General features: G+C 45.0%; 1 non-coding gene across 1 annotated transcript; it reads right to left on the reverse strand.

Annotated features, from left to right (window-relative positions):
* Positions 1-16394: 16394 nt before the first annotated feature.
* On the reverse strand, positions 16395-16501 carry LOC118639723. Its single transcript, XR_004961275.1, has one exon. It is a non-coding gene; the product is annotated as a U6 spliceosomal RNA (small nuclear RNA).
* Between the last annotated feature and the right edge of the window lie 6712 nt (positions 16502-23213).

Genomic DNA, 23213 nt, shown 5'->3' on the forward strand with positions numbered 1-23213 from the left:
TCTTAGTGCATGGGAGGAGGCTCAACCAACTAAGCCACACCAATGGCTGGGTCATTTGATTGATTCTTGTGTGTGCTCTGATCCCAGATCAAACCGGAAACCTTGGCATATCAGGAGAATGCTCTAACCAGCTGAACTACCTGGCCAAAGCCTCAACAGAATAATTTCAGATACTGACTTCAGCTATAGGAATAAGACAGTGAAAGGGGTGTTGCAGCTTCATCACAAAATGCTATTCCTATGCCTCTTCTATGCCATCTTACCGGAGGTTTGGACACTGACTCACCAGACCAAACCTACTTTGACCCGAAACACTTGGTGAGATATTTTAGGAGAAGAAAAAAAAAAAAGAACTTTCAGATAAATCCGTGGTCTGTGTGCAGAGGCAAATGGTGCTACTACCATGTTCTTTCATTCCTTGGTATTTCATTGCTCAGGATTCTGTGCTCGGGACAAGATATAAATGATGGAAAATTTCAACACCGAGATAGGTGAAAGCCAGTTACAACCATCACATTTATATAATTGTGTTTTACATGTACACCAAAACGTGGTGGGTTCGATTCTCGGTCAGGGCACATACCCATGTTGTGGGTTTGACCCCTGAGTGTGTGTGGGAGGCAACCAATCACTGTTTTCTCTCTCACATTGATGTTTCTTTCTTTTTTTTTTCCATCCTCACTCAGGACATTCCTGCATTTATATTCAGATAAAGTAGGAGGGAGAGAGGGAGGAAGAGAAAGAAAGAGAAACATCAATATGAGAGAGACACATCAACAGGTTGCCACCCACACCATCCCAACAGGGGCTAGGGACCAACCAAAACCGAGGTATGTGCCCTCAGCGGGAACCAAGCCCCAGAATCTCTGGTCCGCAGGCCGACATTCTAACCACTGAACCAAACCATTCAGGGCCGATGTTTCTTTTTCTTTCTCTCTCTCTGTTTAGCCCCCCTCCCTCTCTTCTTCAAAAATAAAAAAAAAATTAAAAAATAGTAAGGGTGTTTAAAAAATTAATGTTTTCTACCACTGCCACATTAATATAATGCTTGAACAAGCAGAAAGCATAATTCATAAATATAAATGAGTTGTCTAAGGTGACCTCTGAGGTAGTGCTTAGTAGTGGAGATGTCGGCAATTGCAGGAACATGAGAGAGAAGAGAATTCCAGGTTGAAGGCACCTGAGGGTGCAGAAGCCCAGAGTTGGAAATGAGCTTACTGTGTTTTAGAAACATGTCTAAGGCAGCTGTAGCAGAGTGAGGGACAGGGAAGTGAGTGGACAAGTAAGCTGGGGTGGTTTGATGGAGCAAGGTTTTGGAGGCTGTGATAAGCAGTGTGGACTTTGCAATGGGAGGCAATGGGATTAGCTGCAGCAATGGAGTCACTTACTGAGGGGAGATAGTTTTCCTTTTGTCCCAGAATTGCTAACCAGGACCCAGAGCTGAGATGAAATTATTCTGCAAAACAGTTGGGGTTAGATACTCTCAGATCTTACAAATGGGCCAGGTGCTGAATTTGCCCTGCTGCTATTATTAATCATTGCCTCAACTCCACCCCTTTTCCCTTATAAAGAGATTAGATTAGGAAAGAAACAGAATTCCTCAGAATAGCAAGGCCTCCACCTAGTGGGGAATGTGATGTTCTACTGCCCACTCCCAAAATCAATGTGAGAAAGAAAACTACTCAAACACTCAGAGAAGGGGAGGGTTTATAAGCTACCCAGTGCTTCCCCAAGCAAGAATAAGGGGAGTTAAAGCAAGAGTCTGAGGAGTGTAAGGAAAGCAGCATGAGTTTTCATTGTTTCCCTAGTAAGTGGATGAACTGGAAAATAATTGGTCTTTAACCCGCTGGCCCCTGGGGTAGTGGGGGCAGCTCAGAACTGTAAGAGGCTTTAGAATTAACTGGGGGAGGTTGGAGCAGAGCCAGATCTCCCAAGTCAGGTATCCCTGGGTTTCCTCTAAGGAACTCACAAATGCACTTCTGTTTCTGCCAGTGTGGCTAAACAACTTTAATAGTGGATGAAATTATTTTTTAAATCTTTTTAAATGAATTGAAGAGCTGGAAAATTCATAAGGAAGACACAGAGGCCAAAAATGAAGCAAAAATGATAACTTCGAGAGGTTGATGAAACACTGAGAAGCTAGATTTCACTGGAAGTCATTTGCCAAAGAGCCTTTGTTTTTCATGGTACTGTAGGCACAGGCACCAGGTGATGAAACTCAAGTACCATCCACACACACACATCCACACACAAATACACACACATGCACCAATACAAATTGGGACTTCAAGGCCCTTGTCGGTGTGGCCCAGTTGGTTGGAGTGTCATTCTATACACCAAAAGGTGGTGGGTTCGATTTTCAGTCAGGGCTCATACCCAGGTTTCAGATTTTGGTCACGAGCTGGGTGTGTGCAGGAGGCTACTGATCAATGTTTCTCTCTTACATCAATGTTTCTCTCTCTCTCTCTCTCTCTCTCTCTCTCTCTCTCTCTTTCTCTCCCCATCTCCCCATCTCTCCTCTCCCTTCCTGTGAAATCAATTTTTAAAAATTAGGGACTCCAAGGGGGAACACAGGTAAATTGCCTGTTTCAAACCGTGGTTGGCATTGAGGGCAAGAGGCAGAAAGCATCTCCCCTGAGACTGTAACTACAGGGTGGTTCCTGTGTAGATTTGCAGCTTGATTTCACAGTCCCTAGGTCCTCTAAAAACTGCAACTGATCATTTAGTTTATATGTTGGTCCTAAGCTAACAGTGCTTCCAGGAATCTGGCAAAAGCAAACATAGATTCTGCCTGGAGGAACTGACCTTCAGCCCAGGCTTCCCCAAATATGATCCCAGGAAATATGAGCTCACAGTCTTATTTTTAAAATATGTTTTTATTGATTTCTTAGAGGGAGAGAGAGACATCAATCGGCTGCCTCCTGCATGCCCCCTACTGGGGATCAAGTTTGCAACCCCAGCATGTGCCCTGACCAGGAATCGAACTGGGACCTCTCAGTCCTTGGGACGACACTCAATCCACAGCCACACCAGCCGGGCTCACAGTCTTTTTTAAAAAAATCCTCACCCAAGGATATTGTTCCATTAATCTTCTGAGATAGAGTGGGAAGAGTGGAGAGAGAGAGAGAGAAACATATTGATGTGAGAGAGACACATCGATTCGTTGCCTCCCACACGACCCCGACTAGGGCTGGGAACCAAACCAAAAACGAGGTATGTATCCTTGACTGGCATCAAACCCGAGACTTTTTGGTCCTCGGGCTGATGCTCTAATTACTGAGCCAAACCGCCCAGGGTTCACAGTCTTTTTAAAAATATATATTTTTATCAATTATTTTTTTAGGGAGAGAGAGAGAGAAACATCAATCAGTTGTCTCCCATATGCACCCTGACCGAGGATCGAACCCGAAGCCTGGGTATGTGCCCTGGCCGGGAATCGAACTGACCTTTGGGAGAACTGGGCAACACTCAACCAACTGAGCCACACCCACCTGGGCTGAGCTCACAGTTTTGAATTACAAAACACATAGAAAACAAGGACCCATGAATGACAGACAGTACGGAAAAATAGCAGAATTGAATTCATAACAACCTCAAATATAGGGAGTTCCCACAGAATTTATAATGTCTAATATGTTTCAAAGTTATTTTAATAAACTCAAGTAGAGGGTTGAGTATATGAGTAGAAAGCAAGAGACTAAAAAGTAATGTCAAATAGAATTTAATAAGAACCAAATAGAACTTGTACAAATGAAAATCTATAGGAAGTTAAATTTATACTTTACACACAGAGTTAACAGCAGATTAGACATAGCTGGGAAGAAAAATCAGTTAACTGAAGATAGACCTGAAGAATTTATCAACAAAAGGCCAAAGAAATGAAACTGAAAAAAAAAAAATAAAAAAAGCAGAGAGCTATAATATATCTACCTGGATTCCAGAAGAAGAGAAGAAGGGTACTGAGGTTATATTTGAAAGGATAAAGGCTGAGAATTTTCAGAACTGATGAAAGATACAAATTTACAAAACCTGGAGTACCAACATCCCAAACCAGATAACTAAAAAGAAATACATAATGAAACACATCACAGTGAAAGTGAAAAACACCAAAGAATATCTTTAAGGTAGCCAGGGGTGGGGAGAACAGTTTACCTTGGAAAGAATGAGGTGTAACTTCTGGTCAAGATAGCGGAGTAGGTAACTGTGGTACTTGCCTCTGCTCACAACCACATCAAAATTATAACTAAACTACAGAACAAACATCCTTTAGAATTGTCTGAAATTGAGCTGAATGGAAGTCCTACAACTATGAAATTAAAGAAGAGGCCACGTTGAGACCAGTAGGAGGGGCAGAGGCTCAGATGAACTATTCCCACACCCACACATGGTGGATAAAAATCAGGAAGGATACCTCGGCTGTGAAGGTTCTACTTCAGGAGCAAGGGGTCCCTGTCCGACAACAGGCCTCCAACTCAGGGATCCAGTGCCAGGAAGAGAAGTCCCCATCACTTCTGGCTGTAAAATCCAGCGGGAATTGAGGCGGAGAGAGGCTGAGGCTGCTGGAGCCCCAGACAGTTCCTCTTAAAGGCCTTAGCATGGACTCAGACTTGCTCCTTCTGAGCTCCGGCATGGAGGAGGCAGCTTGAAAGGCACCAGAGACTTATGAGGAAGAACTGAGTTGTTTGGCATCAAAGCCAGTGTTGGAGAGGCAGTTTTTTCTCGGACAGACATGCTGGTGGAGGCTGTTGTTCCTTTGGTGAGCCCTTCCCCCATGAGGCCAGTAGACAAGCACCATATCTGGGACTCCAGCAACCTGCCTCACATTGTTTGCCTCACTCTGGTGATGCCCCACCTAAATTTTGGGCCTCCCAAACTGTTTCCAGTGGCGTTACCATAGGATTGGCCTGTCTTGGCTCCTGCTTCAGATTTCCCTTAATTTTCTCAAACAAGCAGCATCTGGTCACAGTGAGCCCCATACCTCTTGCTAAGGGGCCCCAAACCTGACACTAGAAGCAGCCAGCCTTACTTCACAACTTGGCTTTGCCTGGGCACCTCCAAGCCCAGCACAAGAAACAGCCATTTGGCAGATCACTTTGTAGCTTATGTCTGGTGGCCCCAGGTAAAACACCGGCAGTGGCTGACCTTGCCCCAGAGACAACACACCCAGTCAACAGCTTCAGACCAAGTCAAAGCACCACCACCCAAACACCTCCACAAGTGATACACTCAAAGAATGTATACACTCAGTGGGTACCAGACCCCTGCTGAAGTAAGTCTTGCTCTGTGTGGTGGGCCCCTGCACAGTTGATCCTCCAAGGCAGCCAGAGGTCAGTGGTCATTCGGCACAGGTAGTCCTTGCAGCCGATCAGCCTGAGGAAAACCCTCCCACTGACATGCCAACAGCAACCAAGACTCAATTACAAAAGAAAGGTGTAAAGTCCACATGAGGAATGTACCTCAAGGGCCCGGCTGGGGTGACCAGGAAGACTGTGCCACTGGATTTTACAGGACACCTACTACAATAGGCCACCCTAGGAAGCCTAGGAGACCTAGCAACTCCACCTAATACATAGAAACAATCACAGGGAAGCAGCCAAAATGAGGAGACAAAGAAACATGTCCCAAATGAAAGAACAGAACAAAACTCCAGGAAAAGAACTAAACAAAATGGAGATAAGCAGTCTCACAGATGCAGAGTTCAAAACACTATTTATAAGGATGCTCAAGGAACTTAGTGAGAATTTCAAGGAACTTTGTGAGAACATCAAAAACTTAATTAGGAACTCAACAGCATAAAAAAGGACCAGTCAGAAATGAAGGAAGGACTCACTGAAATAAAAAATTATTTACAGGGAATCAATAGTAGAGTAAGTGAAGCCAAGAAGCAAACCATCGATTTGGAATATAAGGAAGCAAAAAACACCCAAGCAGAACAGCAACAAAAAAAAAAGAATTAAAAAAAATGAGAATAGTGTAAGGAGCATCTTGGACAACTTCAAGCGTACCAACATTCTCATCATGAGGGTGCCAAAAGGAGAGCACGAAATTAAAAACCTATTTGAAAAATCAATGACAGAAACTTCCCTAACTTGGTGAAGGGAACAGACATACAAGTCCAGGAAGCACAGAGAGTCCCAAACAAGATGAATCAAAAGAGGCCCACACCGCCCTGGCTGGTTTGGCTCAGCGGTTAGAGCGTCGGCCTGCGGTCCAGAGAGACCCGGGTTCGGTTCCCGCTAGGGGCACGTACTTCGGTTGCAGTTTGTCCCTGGCCCTGGTTGGTCGTGCGGGTGGCAGCCACTCGATGTGTCCCTTTCGCATCGATGTTTCTCTCTCTCTCTCTCTCTGTTCCTCTCTCTCCCTCCCACTCTATCTGTACAAAAAATGGAAAAATGTCCTCGGGTGAGGATAAAAAAAAAAAAAAAAAGAGGCCCACACCAAGATATATCATCATCAAAATGCAAAAGGTTCAAGACAAAGAGATAATCTTAAAAGAAGCAAGAGAAAAGCACAGGGAAGTTCCCATAAGACTGTCAGCTGATTTCTCAAACTTTGCAGGCCAAAAGGGAGTGGCAAGAAATATTCAGAGTGATGAAAAGCAAGAACCCACAACCAAGATTAATCTATCCTGCAAAGCTGTCATTTAGAATCAATGGCCTTATAAAGAGTTTGCCAGACCAGGAAAAGCTAAAGGAGTTCATCACCACCAAACCAGTATTATATGAAATGTTGATGGGTCTTCTTGAAGAACAACAACAACAATATGACCAATAAAATGGCAATAAATATATATCTATCAACAATCGAATGTACAAACAAAATGAGCAAGCAGAACAGAAACAGATTAATAGATAGAGAACTTTTTGTGGGTTGCCAGATGGGACGGTCATAGGGACATGGGTGAAAAAATGAAGGAATTAAGAAGTACAAATTGATTGTTAGACTGAAAACCTCAGAGGGAAGGGGAAGATGGGGTGGGAAGAGAGAAACCAAAGAACTTATATGCATATATGCATAACCAATGGACACAGACAAGAGCGTGGGGAAGGCAGGAAGGAGTGGGGGTGGGAGCAGGGAGGAGGGTGTCAAGGGGGGGGGGAAATGGAGGGACATTTGTAATACATTCAACAATAACAAGTTTAAAAAGAAAAGAAAAAATAAGGTGTGTATAGAGATGTCACCTATTACAAGGTTCAAGGCTCAGAAGGGACCTGGAGAGACAGAAAGGTGATCAGAATGGCTGGAGGTGAGTGTGCACAAGTTTCTATCACTCTAGAGCAGTGGATTAGCAAAATAGTGCAAAGTTACTTTAATTCATTATTTACATAACATTTAAAAAATTTCCATCATCGATTTCAAGAAGTATTTATAAAACCTAGCTTGCTATGGGAGAAGGGACCAATTGGAGATTTTGGAGGGTGAAGGCCCTCCATTCACAGCGCTCCAGTGGTTGGCTCAGATTTCTGCTTAGAATCTAAACCTTGGGCTTACATGGACTCACATATCAATGCACTCATTTGGAGGAATTCTCCGGCGCCTCCCCACATAACCAAACCAGAACTTCCCCTAAGCCCCAAGCCACCGCCCCCAAGGTTCCAGTGCACCAGAGGTAGGCAAGGCAACAGATGCCAGTCCACTAATGGCCGCTTTGGAAACCCCACTGGTCTCTGGGTCCTGGGGAGGAAGCCGAGTCCGCTGAGGAAAGAGGGGATGGTCTGCATGGAGTCTGAGAGCTGCCATTGACAGCCACCACCCCCCCTCCCGTCCGAGGCTCAGTCTTCTTTTTTTTGTTCCAGGTCGGAGCTCAGGACTGGAGGGCTGGGAACACTGAGGGGAGCAGTAGGCTCCTTGACTGTGATGCTAGGAGCCCTGGGCCCTGCGCAAACAAGCCTCCTGGCCAATCAAGGGCCACATTCTTCTCGGCGCTGTCCTGTCTCCATGACAACTGCCTTGTAGTCAGCTCCAGACTGGGAGTTCTGCTTCTGAAAGACAGCTTCGAAGGTCCAGTCGAGGTTCAAGTCACTCCAGGGCCTGAGTGGTGCCCCAAACCTCTTCACATGCTGCGACTGGTGGGCAGAAGGCCGCCCGTCTGCTTGAGGAGCAGATGTTGTGGGACTGAGCGGGACATTGTCCGAGTCGGGGCAGAGGTGAAGGAACCGGGACACATCGTTAACACCAAATGCCTTCCATGTCACCTGCTTTACCTTTAACATCCACGTGTGGCATTGACCTTACTAGGTCTACGTGGGTCAGGCCTTCTGGCTGAGGACTTCACTCATAACACAAGAATATATCCAAGTTCCAGTCATTTAAAACGTTTATAAAAATGCTTCGCCCTCATCCAGCCAGTGTGGCTCACTGGTTGAGCATCGACCCATGCACCAAGAGGTTGCTGGCTTGATTCCTGGTCAGGGCACATGCCCAGGGCCTGATCCCCAGTGGGGGGCATGCAGGAGGCGGCCAATCGATGTTCTCCCTCATCGATGTTTGTTTCTATCTCTCTCTCCCTTCCTCTCTAAAATCAATGAAGAAAAAATTTTTTATTTTTTAATGTTCTACTTTCTGGTTTCCACTAAAAGTCGTGAGATGGGACCTAGTGAAGTTGGCTTGCCCACATTCGATTCTGTTAAGCCAGAGAGCCAGCAATTCCTGGTGCAATAGAGAACTCAGGTCCTCTGTCTTCCATGGACTTTTGGGCCTGGAGGACAGAACTGGGGAGCTGAATAGGAGCTGAGTAGCTTTATCCCTCGACTTTGGAGATCTGAAGCCAAGCTTTGAGTCAGACTCAGGGGAAGCATTTCTCAGCACCCAGGTCCCCTTGTTCAAATAAGACCTGCTTCAATTTGGAGCTTCCAGAGCGGGCATCCGCACACCACCTTCTAGTCACTATAATTCTCTACTACTATAAAGTCATCCACATAACAACAATGCAAACTTTCATTTGGCAGTTTCTATCTGCCAGGAACAGGCTAGGCACTTTATACATATTATAGCAACTGAATTTAACAACCTAACTTTACATATCAGGAAACAGATTCAGGGAGAAAATAAAGAAAACAAAATTTTAATTAAAATAAAAAAAAAAACTAGGTAATTGATATTGGCACAATAGTTCAGATCTCTTTTATTTTGTATTTTTTTTCTTTATTTTTTGAGAGAGAGAGAGGAACATTGATGAGAAGGAACATTAGATTGGCCACCTCCTGCATGCCCAACACTGGGGATCGGACCCACCACCTGGGCATGTGCCCTGACTGGGACTCAAACCAGTGACCTCTTGGTGCATGGGTTGATGCTCAACCACTGAGCCACCGGTCGGGCAATATTGGCACAATAGTTAACTAGTCTACATACCTTACTTGGATTTTTCCTATTTTGCATACACTTTAAAAAAATGTCCTTGTGTATAAATCTATGGTGCTTTATCACATGTATAGATTCATATGACTCAAGACACAAAACTCCTATCACCACAGAGGAACTCCCTTGATGTCATAGTGATACTTTTCTCTCATCCATAGCTATCACTGGTCTGTTCTCCATCTCTACACTTTTGTCATTTCTACAATGTTATATAAATAAAATCACACAGTATGTGACCTTTTGAGATTGGCGTTTTTAATAATTCCAATTTATACAAAATGTATTATTACACTCTGTTCAGGATTACAAACCACCAGGAGGTCAACAACACAACAACAAGCATAAAATAAAGGAAAAACGGGCCAAGCTGCTGAATGTCACCAGCTCATTTGTGGGGGGAAACAGCTCTAGCCTTTGGGGAGCCTGAAGAGATTTGCTCCTTAATAAAACTCAGTATATTGCTCTTGAAGTCCGTCCAAGTCACTGTATATATTAATAATTGACCCCTTTTTATTGCTGAATACTACTCTATTGTATGTATGGATGTACCAGTTTGTCACTAGTTCAGTCTAATGAAAGTCCTTTACTCAAATATATAGGGGTAGTGAAGGTACATGAAGAAAAAACTGAACACTCAGTCTCCCAGGCCCACACACTGAATTGTGAACATCTGGGGCCTTATCACAGACACCCCATGGTGACATCTGATAAAGCTTGATCTTGGTCAATTTTCTGATCATTACGGACCCTGCCAGCTCACCCTCAAGTAAAGTGCTTGAAGTATTCACAAGCCCCAGAAAATGTTTTTCAATTCAACAAAAGATCACTGAGCAGCTATGTAGCCCAAGCTGTATGAGCCTCTGCTGCTTTCATCACAAAACCTGGTGGTGGTCTGCGACCCTAGGCCAAGCTGAAGAAACTCACAGACATTTACTCCATCCCAGCCAAGGTAACTCAGGCCAAAGCCAAGTGGCAACACTTCCCAGGCAATGTAGTCTCTGCAGGTAACGGGCCAGGTGTCAGGAGACCTCTCTTTGGCTTCTGACTCGGCCACCTAGCTCTCCCAGACAGTTCCTCCTCAAGCCAGTCACTTGCCTCCTTGTTCATCAAGTCTCCTTGTTTGTCATTTGATGGGTTGGGCCCCCGGAGCACCTGAGCATCCCATCTTTGCCCTGTTTGATCCCAGGCTCTCCTCATGGAGTCATGAAAAATGTCTACTCAAGGAAGGCTTTCCCCACATATATCTCTGCTTCCTGAGACAGGGGTGTTCAATGACCCTGGAACTTGGTTGGTTGTGTGGGGAGATTCACTGCATCATGTCCTCTAAAATGCAACTGGCACCTGAGGGCTTTTGCTGCCAAACAAGAGGCTCTGCTTCAAGACAAGAAAGTGGACAAAATGAGCCAAGTACAAGAAAGGGAAAGAGTGCAAAGAAAGGGTGAAGGACTAGAAATTAAATAAGATTATTCTCACATCATATTTAGGGAATTAATTATGTTTGTATTTGAGCTCCTCCCATTATTGCCTTAATGATGAATGTCTAGAAGCTATTTCTTAATGTATTTGAGTTGTTTTTTTAACTTATGTTTATTATTGAATGTATTACAGATGTTCCTCCTTTTTCTCCCATTGACCCCCTCTTCCCCGCTCCCACCTCCCTCCTGTCTTTCCCCACACAGTTTTCTGTGTCCATTGGCTATGCATACATGCATATAAGTTCTTTGGTTTATTTCTTCCCACTCCCCACCCCCTTCCCTTTGAAGTTTGTCAGTCTAACAACCAATTTGTACTTCTTTAAACCCTTCACCTTCTTCACCCATTCCCAGAATCCCCATCCCATCTGGCAACCAACAAAATGTTCTCTGTATCTATAAGAATGTTTCTGTTCTGCTAGTTAATTTTGTTTGTAGATTCAGTTGTCAATAGATACGTATTTATTGCCATTTTGTATGTTCATATTTTTTATCTTTTTCTTCAAGAAGACCCTTCAACATTTCATATAATAATGGTTTGGTAGTGATGAACCCGTTTAGCTTTTTCTACTCTGGCAAACTCTTTATATGGCCATCAATTCTAAATGACAGCTTTGCAGGATAGAGTAATCTTGGTTGTGGGTTCTTGCTTTTCATCACTCTGAATATTTCTTGCCACTCCCTTCTGGCCTGCAAAGTTTCTGTTGAGAAATCAGCTGACAGTCTTATGGGAACGTCCTTGTAGGTAACTAACTGCTTTTCTCTTGCTGCTTTTAAGATTCTCTTTGTCTTGAATCTTTTGCATTTTGATGATGATGTATCTTGGTGTGGGCCTCTTAGGATTCATCTTGTTTGGGACTCTGTGCTTCCTGGACTTGTATGTCTGTTTCCTTCACCAAGTTAGGGAAGTTTTCTGTCATTATTGTTTCAAATAGGTTTTCAATTTTGTGCTCTCTCTCTTCTCCTTTTGGCACCCCCAAGATGCAAATGTTGATATGCTTGAAGTTGTCCAAGAGGCTCCTTACACTATCCACATTTTTTTGGATTCTTTTTTCTTTTTGCTGTCCTGCTTGGGTGTATTTTGCTTCCTTATGTTTTATTTTATTTTATTTTTTTTTTATCCTCACCCGAGGACATTTTTCCATTTTTTTTTTTTGTACAGATAGAGTGGGAGGGAGAGAGAGGAAGGGAGAGAGAGAAACATCGACGTGAAGGGACACATCGAATGGCTGCCACCTGCACGACCAACCAGGGCCGGGGACAAACTGCAACCGAAGTACGTGCCCATAGCGGGAACCGAACCCGGGTCTCTCTGGACCGCAGGCCGACGCTCTAACCGCTGAGCCAAACCGGCCAGGGCTGCTTCCTTATGTTTTAAATCAATAGTTTGCTTCTTGGCTTTACCTACTCTACTACTGAATCTGTGTAAATTATTCTTTATTTCAGTTAGTGCTTCATTCATTTCTGACTTGTCATTTTTTATGCTCTTGAGGCCCTCACTAAGTTCAATAAAGTTCTCACTAAGTTCTTTGAGCATCCTTATAAGCAGTGTTATGAACTCTGCTTCCATTAGATTGCTTATCTCCATTTGTTTAATTCTTTTCCTGGAGTTTTGTTCTGTTCCTTCATTTGGGACCTGTTTCTTTGTCTTCTCATTTTGGCTGCCTCTGTGTGTTTGTTATTATGTATTAGGTAGAAATGCTGTCTCCTATGCTTCTTAGGGTGGCCTATTGTAGTAGGTGTCCTACAGGATCCAGTGGCACAGCCTCCCTGATCTCCCAGCTGGGCCCTCGAGGTGCACCCCTCGTGTGGACTTTACACCCTTCTGTTGTAATTGAGTCTTGATTGCTGTTGGCACAACAATGAGAGGATTTTCCTCAGGCTGATCAGCTGCAATGATTGGCTGTGCCCACTCTCCTCCAACCTCTGCCTACCTTGAAAGATCAGCTGTGCAGGGGCCCACTACACAGAGCAAGACTTACTTCAGCAAGGCTCTGGTACTCAGTGAGTCCATTCCTTGAGTGTGTCACTTGTGGAGGTGGTTGGGTGGTGGTGCTTTGACTTGGTCTGAAGCTGACCCTACCCAGTGCTGGCTCTGAAGCCAGGTCAGCCACTGCCTGTGTTCTATCCAGGGCCACCAGGAATAAGCTACAAAGTGGTCTGCAGATGGCTGCTTCTTGTGTTGGGCTTGGAGGTGCCCAGGCAATGCCAAGTTGTGAACCAGGGCTGGCTGCTTCTAGTGCCAGGCCTGGGGCCACTTAACGAGAGGTATGGGCCTCCCTGAGACCAGATGCTGTTTGTTGGAAAGAAGTTAGGAAAACCTGAGGCAAGATCCAAGATAGGCAAATTCTATAGTAAAGCAACTGGCAACAGCTTGGGTCGGCCTGAAAGTTGGGTGGGGTAGGGCCTCAAGGAATCACCAGGGCGGGGCAAACAGCGTGAGCCAGGTTGCTGGAGTCCCAGATATGGTGGCTGTCTGCCACCCCAGGGAAGGGCTCATTAAAGGAATAAAGACCTCTGAGAACACATCTGTCCAGGAGAAGGCTGCCTCTCCAGCCCTCCCCCCAATGCCAAACAACTCAGTTCTTCCCCATATATCTTTGGTGCCTTTCAAGCTGCATCCCCCACACTGGAGCTAGGAGGGTGCAAGTCTGAGTAAATTCATGTGCGAGCCCTTTAAGAGGAGCTCCCTGGGGCTCCTGGAGCTTCAGCCTCCCTCAGCCTCAGTTCTCGCAGGTTTTATAGCCGGAAGTGATGGGGACTTCTTTCCTGGCACAGGAACCTGTAAGAACGAGGCGGAACGAGATGGTGCAGGGTCTCCAGAAGTGCAGGTTTATTGGGAATTAGCCTGCCGGACTACCTCAAAGGAGAGAGTAGCAAGAGGCTTGTACAGACTAAGGATTTTTAAATTTAGGGCTGGGGGGTGGTCTTTCAGCCCAGGAGACGTGGTTGTCTTTGATTGGTTGGGGCTGGGGTCTCCCAAGTTCTTTTTTTTTTTTTTTTTTTTATCCTCACCTGAGGACATTTTTTTTTGTTTTTTTTGTTCAGGTAGAGTGGGTGGGAGAGAGGAAGAGAGAGAAACATCGATGTGAAAGGGACGCATCGAGTGGCTGCCACCCACACGACCGACCAGGGCCGGGGACAAATTGCAACCGAGGTACATGCCCTTAGCGGGAACCGAACCCTGTGTCTCTCGGGACCGCAGGCTGATGCTCTAACCGCTGAGCCAAACCGGCCAGGGCATCTCCCAAGTTCTTGATTGGTCACCTGAAACTTGTTTTTTTTGTCGAGCAACCGCTTGCAGTTTTGGGTGGGTTAGGGTGGTTCTGTCATTCTTTCTGCCTGAGTGGAGTGATGGGTTTTGGTTTTCTGGAATGTGAGGCTTAGGGAAAGGTTAAACCATGAGTGATGAGTTTTGGTTTCTTGGAAATAGAGGGTTAGGGCAAGGTTAAACAATAAGAGTGGTGGGTTTTGGTTTCTTGGAATGAGAAGTTTAGGGCAAAGTTAAACCATAAGAGTGATGGGTTTTGGTTTCTGGAATGAGAGGCTTAGAGCAGTAATATGGAAGTTAAGAGCTAACAGAACCCAGAGCTGGGTGCCTGTTGTGGGATAGGGATCCCTCACTCCTCAGGGAGGACCTTCCTAGCCAATGTATCCTCTTGATATTTATCCGCCACATGTGGGTGTGGAACCAGCCTGTCCCGCCTCTGCCTCTCCTACCAGTCTCGATGTGGCTGCTTCTTTAATTTCGTAGTTGTAGGACTTCCATTCAGCTTGATTTCAGGCGGTTTTGAATGATGGTTGTTCTGTAGTTTAGTTGTGTGCTGGCATGTTTATAGCTCCATAATTGATGATTGGGAAAGTCACTGTGTGCCCCCTAGCTGAACTGTTTTGTAAAGACTCCCTGAACCAAAAAATTGTTGGAAGCCTGCTACATGTCTGACAGAGTCCACAGAGCCTGGAGGTCTTGAGTCAGACTCAACCTCCCCCACAATCTTATGGAATTGGGCTTGCTTTGTGTTTGTGCAGTTCGGGGCTAAGTGGGACACAGTGTACCTTGAAATACCTGAGATAACAGACTGGGTGTTCCTGGGTGGGCCTTGGTGTTCCTGTTATTTGCAAGGCAAACTAATTCTATACAGCATTGTTGTAGCCCTGGGCATTATATCAAGAAGATCCTATTTTCTTATATCATTAAACTTTTGCTGTAAGGTATAAAAGGCATGTAATAAAGCATATTGGGGCTGATTCTGAAGACTCTGTTACAGGGGTGTTCAGAATCAGAAGCTGGCTAGCTAATAAATGGCTCTTATTTGAACTTTAATTCTCTAGTGGTCTTTCTTTAACTCTCTCTCTTGCCACAACAGTTGTAACATTGATGTGGTTGTGGGAGGACGTGATACTGCATTTACCTACGCTGCCATCTTGACCAGAAGTGTTGAGTTGTTTTTTTTAAAACATGTTTTTATTTATTTATTTATTTTATTACATGCCCCTAGCGGGAACTGAACCTGGGACTCTCTGGTCCTCAGGCCGATGCTCCAATCGCTGAACCAAACCGGCCAGGGCTTAAAACATATTTTTATTGATCTTTTTTTTTTAGAAAGAGAGAGTAAGAAGAAAAGAGATAGAAACATCGACCGGCTGCCTCCTGCACCCCACCACTGGGGATCAAGCCTGCAAGCCAGGCATGTGCCTTGGCTGGGAATTGAACTGGGACCTCTCAGTCCATGGGACGGTGCTCAATTCGTTGATCCACACTGGCCAGGCTGTATTTGAGCTTTTAAATAAACTTACAGGTTAATTAACTTGCAAATATTCTCATCAAGGTAATTTTTTGTTCTTGGCTAATGTTCTCAAACATTGCAACCAGATACATGAACCCAAGGGACCTGGGTTAGGTTGACCTTAGACTGAGCCTGCCAGGGGCCCAGTTATAGAGATATATGACTGCCAACTGGGTTCTAGCCCCAAGAGTACCTTACCCACTTGTATACTCAGTAAGCTGTGTGTCCAGTTAACTGGGCTAAGTTTATTAAATGAAGGCTATGCTTTATTACAAAGAGTAATGGGCTTTGAGATCAGCTAGGCCAGCTTCTTCATTTGATGGATGAAATAGAAGCCCTGACAGGGAAAGGCACTAACTTGAATAAGAAAGAAAATGTGAGAAGAAAAAAATGCATGTGATCAGCTGAAGGAGACTCTTTTTTTTTTTTTTTTTTCCCTCACCCGAGGACATTTTTTTTTATTTTTTTTATTTTTTATTTTTTGTTCAGATAGAGTGGAAGGAAGAGAGAGAGAGAGAGAAACATCGACGTGAAAGGGACACATCGAGTGGCTGCCACCCACACGTCCCAACCAGGGCCGGGGACAAACTGCAACCGAGGTACGTGCCCTTAGCGGGAACCGAACCCGGGTCTCTCTGAACCGCAGGCCGACGCTCTAACCGCTGAGCCAAACCGGCCAGGGCTGAAGGAGACTCTTAAGTTACATTGTAGCATTGTTCATTTAAAAAAAAAATTAATCAGGTGAAAGCTGGAGTTTGTTTGTTTGTTTGTTTATTTAATGGAATGCTTCACAAATTTGCGTGTCATCCTTGCGCAGGGGTCATGCTAATCTTCTCTGTATTGTTCCAATTTTAGTATATGTGCTGCCGAAGCAAGCATAAAAGCTGGGGTTTAAAACAATTAAAATTTAAAAATGGTAAATTAAAAAATAGAACATAGCCCTGGCCAGTTTGGCTCAGCGGTTAGAGCGCCGGCCTGCGGTCCGGAGAGACCCGGGTTCAGTTTCCGCTAAGGGCACGTACCTCGGTTGCAGTTTGTCCCCGGCCCTGGTTGGTCGTGCGGGTGGCAGCCACTCGATGTGTCCCTTCACGTCGATGTTTCTCACTCTCTCTCCCTTCCTCTCTCTCCCTCCCACTCTATCTGTACAAAAAAATGGAAAAATATCCTCAGGTGAGGATTTAAAAAAAAAAAAAAAAAAAATAGAACATAGCCCTGGCTGGTGTGGCTCAGTTGGTTGGGGTGTCATTTCATACACTGAAAGGTCATGGATTCCATTCCTGGTCCGGGCACATACCCAGGTTGTGGGTTCCATCCCTGATTGGGGTGCATATGAGAGACAACCGACTGATGTCTCTCTAGAACACATTGCAAGATCCATTTTTTGTCATTTGCTTGTTTTTTTACCCTTTCTTTTCCATTTTCTCTTCAGCTCTATTTCCAGGACTGCTGTTGTGTTGTCTCCAGCGAAGTGTATTTTCTTCTTTGGTTTCTGTTTCATCTGTACAATGAAGAATCTGGTTTGGCTGATCCAAAACCCTATTTTATTTTTTTCCCTACAATGGCTATGCCTGGCTTAACACGCCAAAGTGTGACCCGAGCAAAGGTGAGAAAACATGAAGGTGAAAGTCAGCTGGGTTCTTTGTCCGTGCTTGGGCTTTTGCTTGGAACTGATGGCCACTGATCAGACAGCATCCAGGACACCACACTTGGGGCCCTCCAAGAACCTTTGTGTGTTCTAGGGGTAAGGCAGCTTCAGGTTCCTCGGTTACCATGGCAACCCGCCCGTTGACATAGCCTCTGCTGCCCCTGATGGACATCCAGACACTTGCAGCTCTGTCCAGAGAGGTGATGGATTGTGAACTGGCCCTTTTACAGCTAGACCCTGTCCTGAGCCTTGGCTTCAGCAAGTCTGCTTCCTGCCCCACCTCTCCAACCATTCTGGCTTCTCTGCCCTGGGCCCAGGCTTCTCTGGCTTTGTCACCTAGACACAATAGCCCTAACCACCCACTCCTTCCAACCAGGCGCATAAGAAAGGCTCTTACCAAGGATATTTCCAGAGTCCCTTTAAAGACTGAAAAATTCTGATGTGATGTAAACAAAAACACCCTTCTCTTGGCCAGACCCTCCCCCCTCCCCCAACACCCTGGATTCAGACCTCAGCTTCCGGAGCCACACCTGTGCCTCTGGAGCCACTTCTCCACATGGACCTTGTCCAGCCTTAGGATGAGATCCCATAGACGGGACAACCTGACCAGAATCTAGATGGGCATGAGTGTGGTAATGGGGCATCACCAGAGCTGGACGTGGCAGCCTCAGGTGGGAGGTGGGCAAGCATACAGAAGGCTAACCCTTGGGGATGGATATGGGCAGTAACAAGGTTGGTGGTACAGCATGCTCTAGGGCATGCATGGGGAAGAGGGACCCACTACAGCCTGAGCTAGAAAGAATGGCTCCTTGGGTAAAGTGATGCTGAATTGAGGCTCTAAGGATGACTAGGCATCTGGGCTGGAGTAGAGATTTCAGTGATGGTCACTGAAATCTTTAGTTGGGCTAATAGGTCTTCTCTTCAGAGTCTACTTTCCTGAAGGTGTTATTTCTCATCAGCAGTCCACTGATCCCACATCTCTTTCTTGTCCTTTTTCTCTTCTCATTCTGTCCCTCATTCCTGGGCAATCTCCTTTAGCCTCATGATTGTAACCAGCACCCCTTTGCTACATGTGATCCATTGTACCATGTCACACGCAGTCCCTTCTACCTGGACTGCTTTTGACTTACTTGCCTACCTAGTGAACTCATTCATCTTTCAAAACCCAGCTTGATGTTCACTCCTTTCTGGTGCCTTCTCAGAATCACCCTTTCAACTATGCTTTTTTACTCCACAAACTTCTATTGAGCACCACGTGTTAGGTCCAGAATGTGACCCTATATTGTAACTTTCTATTCACTTGACAGTTTCCCCAACTGACCAGGATCTCCTGAAGGCAGGGGCCGGCAGGACTGTGTGGTTTGTTTTCTTTTCCTTTTTTCTTTAATATTTTCTTGATTTTTAGAGAACTGGGGAGAGGGAGAGAGAGATAGGAACATCGATGAGAGAAAAACATCTATCAGCTGCCTCCTGCATGCCCCCCACTGGGGATCGAACCCACAACCTGGGTATGTGCCTTGACCGGGAATCGAACCGGGACCTCTCAGTCTATGGGACAATGCTCAATCCACTGAGCTACACCGGCCAGGCTGGTTTGTTTTCTTAATCTTCCCGCTTTAACATTACACCCTGAATGAATGGCTGGCTGGATAAATGAATAGAAGTACAGCTTCTCACTGTAAAACAACAAACAAGAAACACCCAAGTTAACAGGGCTGGCATTCTCTGATTCCCATTTCTGTCCCCTATTACTGCCCCAAAAGAATTTGGCTAAATGTTATTAAATTAAAATGAATTAAAATTTGCTTGAAATAACCACAGATTTCCCTGCTTCCCTGAACCTGCAATGACCAGATTACATCTCCAGGCACAGAAGTTTGACATTTCATTGTAAAGTAATTTTCTCCTCATTTCCTTATGTTGCTAAAATATTCTATTTCCCATCAGTGGGGGAAAAAGGAGAAACATCTGTTGCAAAAATTAATTAATAAAAAAAAAACTAAAAAAAAAAAATTCTATTTCCCTTCATTTTCCCTTTGTGTTCCCATTATCACATTTAGTTAAATTTGTCTGCTGTCATTTAATCATCTGAGATAGGCCTTGCCAGTGTGGACATTTCTAGGGTACTGCCTGGCCTTCCAGACCAATTGTCTCCTCCTGGGTCACTCTGAGAACAAGACCCAGACCATACCCCAGGGCTTCTGTCCTGACCCTTGGACCCTAGGTTTCTCCCCAGTGCAGCTCTGATTCAGGTACTCCCTCCCCTAAACCCATTGCCTTCCTCTCTTCAGCCTTCTCCTCTTCTGTTTCCTGGGACATGGTTTTCATTCCACCTCCAGGCCTGGCATTACTTGAAACCCCTTTGGTCACAGTGAGCAGGGGGCCTCATAATTCTCTCAGTGGGTTCCCTGAGTGAGTTATTAACAGGACAAAATACAGTGATACCTCGGTTCTCGAACGCCTTGACTTTCGACCAAATCGGTATTCGACCAGGAGATTCGAGAAACTTTTGTCTTGGAATCCGAACAAATATTTGGAACTCGAACTTCCGAGATGAGCCGAGTTGAGCCGAATGGCGTTCATTCGGCCCAGCGCGCCTTGCTTGCGTCATCAGTGTGAGTGCAGAGAGAGAGTCATGCTTTGTGGAGAGAGTCACGCTTTACACTGAATTTAACCCTTAGACATACTGTACACTTTTATTTCTTGTTGAGACTTATGTTTTTCTACATATTATATACAAATTAGGCCACTAAATAGGCATTTTCTGGGGCTTGGAACGAATTAATCCAGTTTCCATTATTTCCTATTGGGTTTCATTGCTTCGGTTCTCGAACAATTTGGTTCTCGACCGTCCTCCTGGAACGAATTATGTTCGAGAACCGAGGTATCACTGTATGCAGCAGGGCAGCCAATGTGGGAGGTTGTTTGGTGCCCGCTTGGGAGACTACCACATCCATCATGTTTCTGTGGCTGGCTAGGACACCTTTCTCCCTCTCTCCTACCCACCTACCCTCATAATGTAGGGGTGGAAATAATTGTTCTCCCTGGAGAGAGTGGGAAAAGACCAGAAAGGCACATTTTGGCTTAGAGTGGAATCCCAGTTTGGCTCTCAGTAACTGTGCCACTTAGTGGTTGCCTTTGGACTTAGGGCTTGAAAATTGTCAGGACAGGGGCAGTGGGAGGCAGGATCAGAAGCCCAGGACGGTTTCCATGTATTGGGCATTTGCAGCATGCTGGCTCATGGGCATGTTTGGAGACTTGCGGCTGTGACTCTCCTGTCCACAGGGTGATAGTGAAGGATGCTTGCATCTCACCTCAAGCTTAGGGAAAAGGGCTTCTATAAGACAAAGAGTTTAATACATGTCCTCTAGAGCTCCAATGAAGTGGGATGATTCAAGCCAGAGAGATCTCAATGGCAGGAGACAGGAGAGTAGATGGCTTCGCCAGGCAGCTAGGAAAGTAGCCATATTGGGACCTACCTGCATGTCCAGAGATCATGAGGGCAAAGAATGAATGAATATTTTCAGTGGATGAGAGAGGTGGACACTGACATGAGAGAGCCAGGGTGGGGTTGTCTTACAGCCTGATCAAGAAATCTCCTGCCTGGCTGGTGTGGCTCAGTGGTTGAGCATAGACCCATGCACCAAGAGGTCACTGGTTTGATTCCCAGTCAGGGCACGTGCCCAAGTTGTGGGCCGAATCCCCAGTAGGGGGCATGCAGGAAGTGACCAGTGGATGTTCTCACTCATCAATGTTTCTATCTCTGTCTCCCTTCATCTCTCTCTAAAATCAATAAAGAAAAAGAAAATTAAAAAAAAAAAAAGAAAAGAAAGAAAGAAATCTCCTGGAGGAAGAAAGCTGAAAGTTACTCCCAGGCCAAAGGGTAAAGAAGGGGTCATATGAGGAAGTAGCTTAAATTTCATAGGGGCAAGTAAAAAAGTAGCGCCAGCCCAGCCAGTGTGGCTCAGTGGATTGAGCGGTGTCCCATGGACTGAGAGGTCCCGGTTCGATTCCGGGTTGCAGGCTCGATCCCCAGTTGGGGACGTGCAGGAGGCAGCCAATTGATGTTTCTAACTCTCTCTACCTTCCTCTCTCTCTAAAAAAAGCCCAAAACAATAAAAACATTTTAAAAAGTTAGCTCCATAGTGTACATTTAAAGGAGAAAGAGAGACAAAGACAAATTGCAAATTGTTTTTATGGTTCTAGTCTATGAGTCATGTTTGTAGGGCTACATATAAATTGCCTTATTTAATATTTTTCTATAATGAAATGTACTTCATTCTTGTGTGAATTCAAAACATATTCATATTTCTAGAACAATATATGTCCAGCCTACACTCATCCACATTTTTTATGATCTCTAGTTGCATCTAGGTAAAAAAAATCTATTATCTTTATTTCCCAAATAGTTTGTGGTCTCCAACGTTTATGTCACTTAATTTTCACAGCAACCCAGGAAGGGAAGGGCTCTTGTCATCGCTGTTCCACTTTTGAGGATCAGAAATTGGGAAAGGGGCTCGAGGGTATACAGGAATAAATAGCAGAGTCAGGTTTAATGGGAAAAGTCAGGCCTGGGGTGGGGTGAGGGTGTGGGCAATGGTGGTGCCATTAGGGAGTAGGAATGAGGGACTTCAGTAGCCTTGCCCAAAATCTCCATCCCTACCCCCATTCGGAAGTATTAGCAGCTGTCGTTTAGACAGGTTCCCAATGGGGACTCCTGGCAAAAGCCTATAGGACAATGGCCCTTAAGCTGCCCTGGACTTTAATGAGGGTGCATGGGGCACTCTGTTCACAGGAGACCTTCTCAAAGGGGCCAGCAGGGAGCCTCCTTGGATTATACTGACTCTCGAACTACTAGGTCCAGTGTCATAACCAGATGAACCCAGAGCCATGTTTGTGTGAGTTCAAATTTTGCAAGGAGCAGGAGCCAAGTGCCCATTGCAGAGGTGGGGATTGCTCAGAGCCAGGAGACTGGTGAGGAGGCTCAGGCCTAGTACCAGGGAGATGCTGCCTGAGACAAGATAGTTCCCAGGAGGCCTGGAAGGCTATCACATTCAGCTCTAGCCCAGGGTTTTCTGGTCCCTGCAGGGACATGCTCACTCTTGTAACCTTGGCTGTTGATGGTTCTATTCTCACATCAACACATCTCTAAGAAAGAAACTAAATAACCGGACTTCATAAAAATCTACAATTCCCTGCATACACAGGCCCACACCAGATTCTTCCTTTCTTTTTTTTTTTTTTATTTTATTTGCATAATCTTGCTTTATTCATTTTGGAGGATATAATTATTATTATTATTATTATTTTTTATGAATTTTTTATTTTATTTATTTTTTTGTTACAGATATTTTACCTTTTTACCCCATTGGCACCCCCCCCCCCACCCTTTCCCCGGCTTAGTTGTCCATGTCCATTAGTCATGCATACATACATATAAGTTCTGTGGTTTATCTCTTCCCACCCCCCCCACCCCCCATCCCCTCTTCTGAGGGATGTCAGTCTGTGCCCTACTTCCATGTGTCTGGGTCTACTGTATTCCTCAGACTGTTATGTTCATTATATTCCGTATATAAGTGAGATCATGTGGTATTTGTCTTTTTCTGCTTGGCTTCTTTCACTTAGGATAATACTTTCCAGGTCCCTCCATGTCGTCTCAAAGGATAAGAGATCTTTCTTTCTTACCGCTGCATAGTACTCCATTGTGTATATGTACCACAGCTTTTTGATCCATTCGTCTACTGATGGACACTTGGGCTGTTTCCAGATCTTAGCTATTGTAAATAGTGCTGCTATGAACATGGGGGTACATATATTCTTCCTGATTGGTGTTTCAGGCTTCTTAGGGTATACTCCCAGCAGTGGGATCACTGGGTCAAATGGAAGTTCAATTTTTAATTTTTTGAGGTAGCACCATATTGTTTTCCATAGCGGCTGCACCAGTCT

Source organism: Molossus molossus, unplaced genomic scaffold (assembly GCF_014108415.1).
Source record: "Molossus molossus isolate mMolMol1 unplaced genomic scaffold, mMolMol1.p scaffold_m16_p_21, whole genome shotgun sequence".
NCBI lineage: Eukaryota > Metazoa > Chordata > Mammalia > Chiroptera > Molossidae > Molossus > Molossus molossus.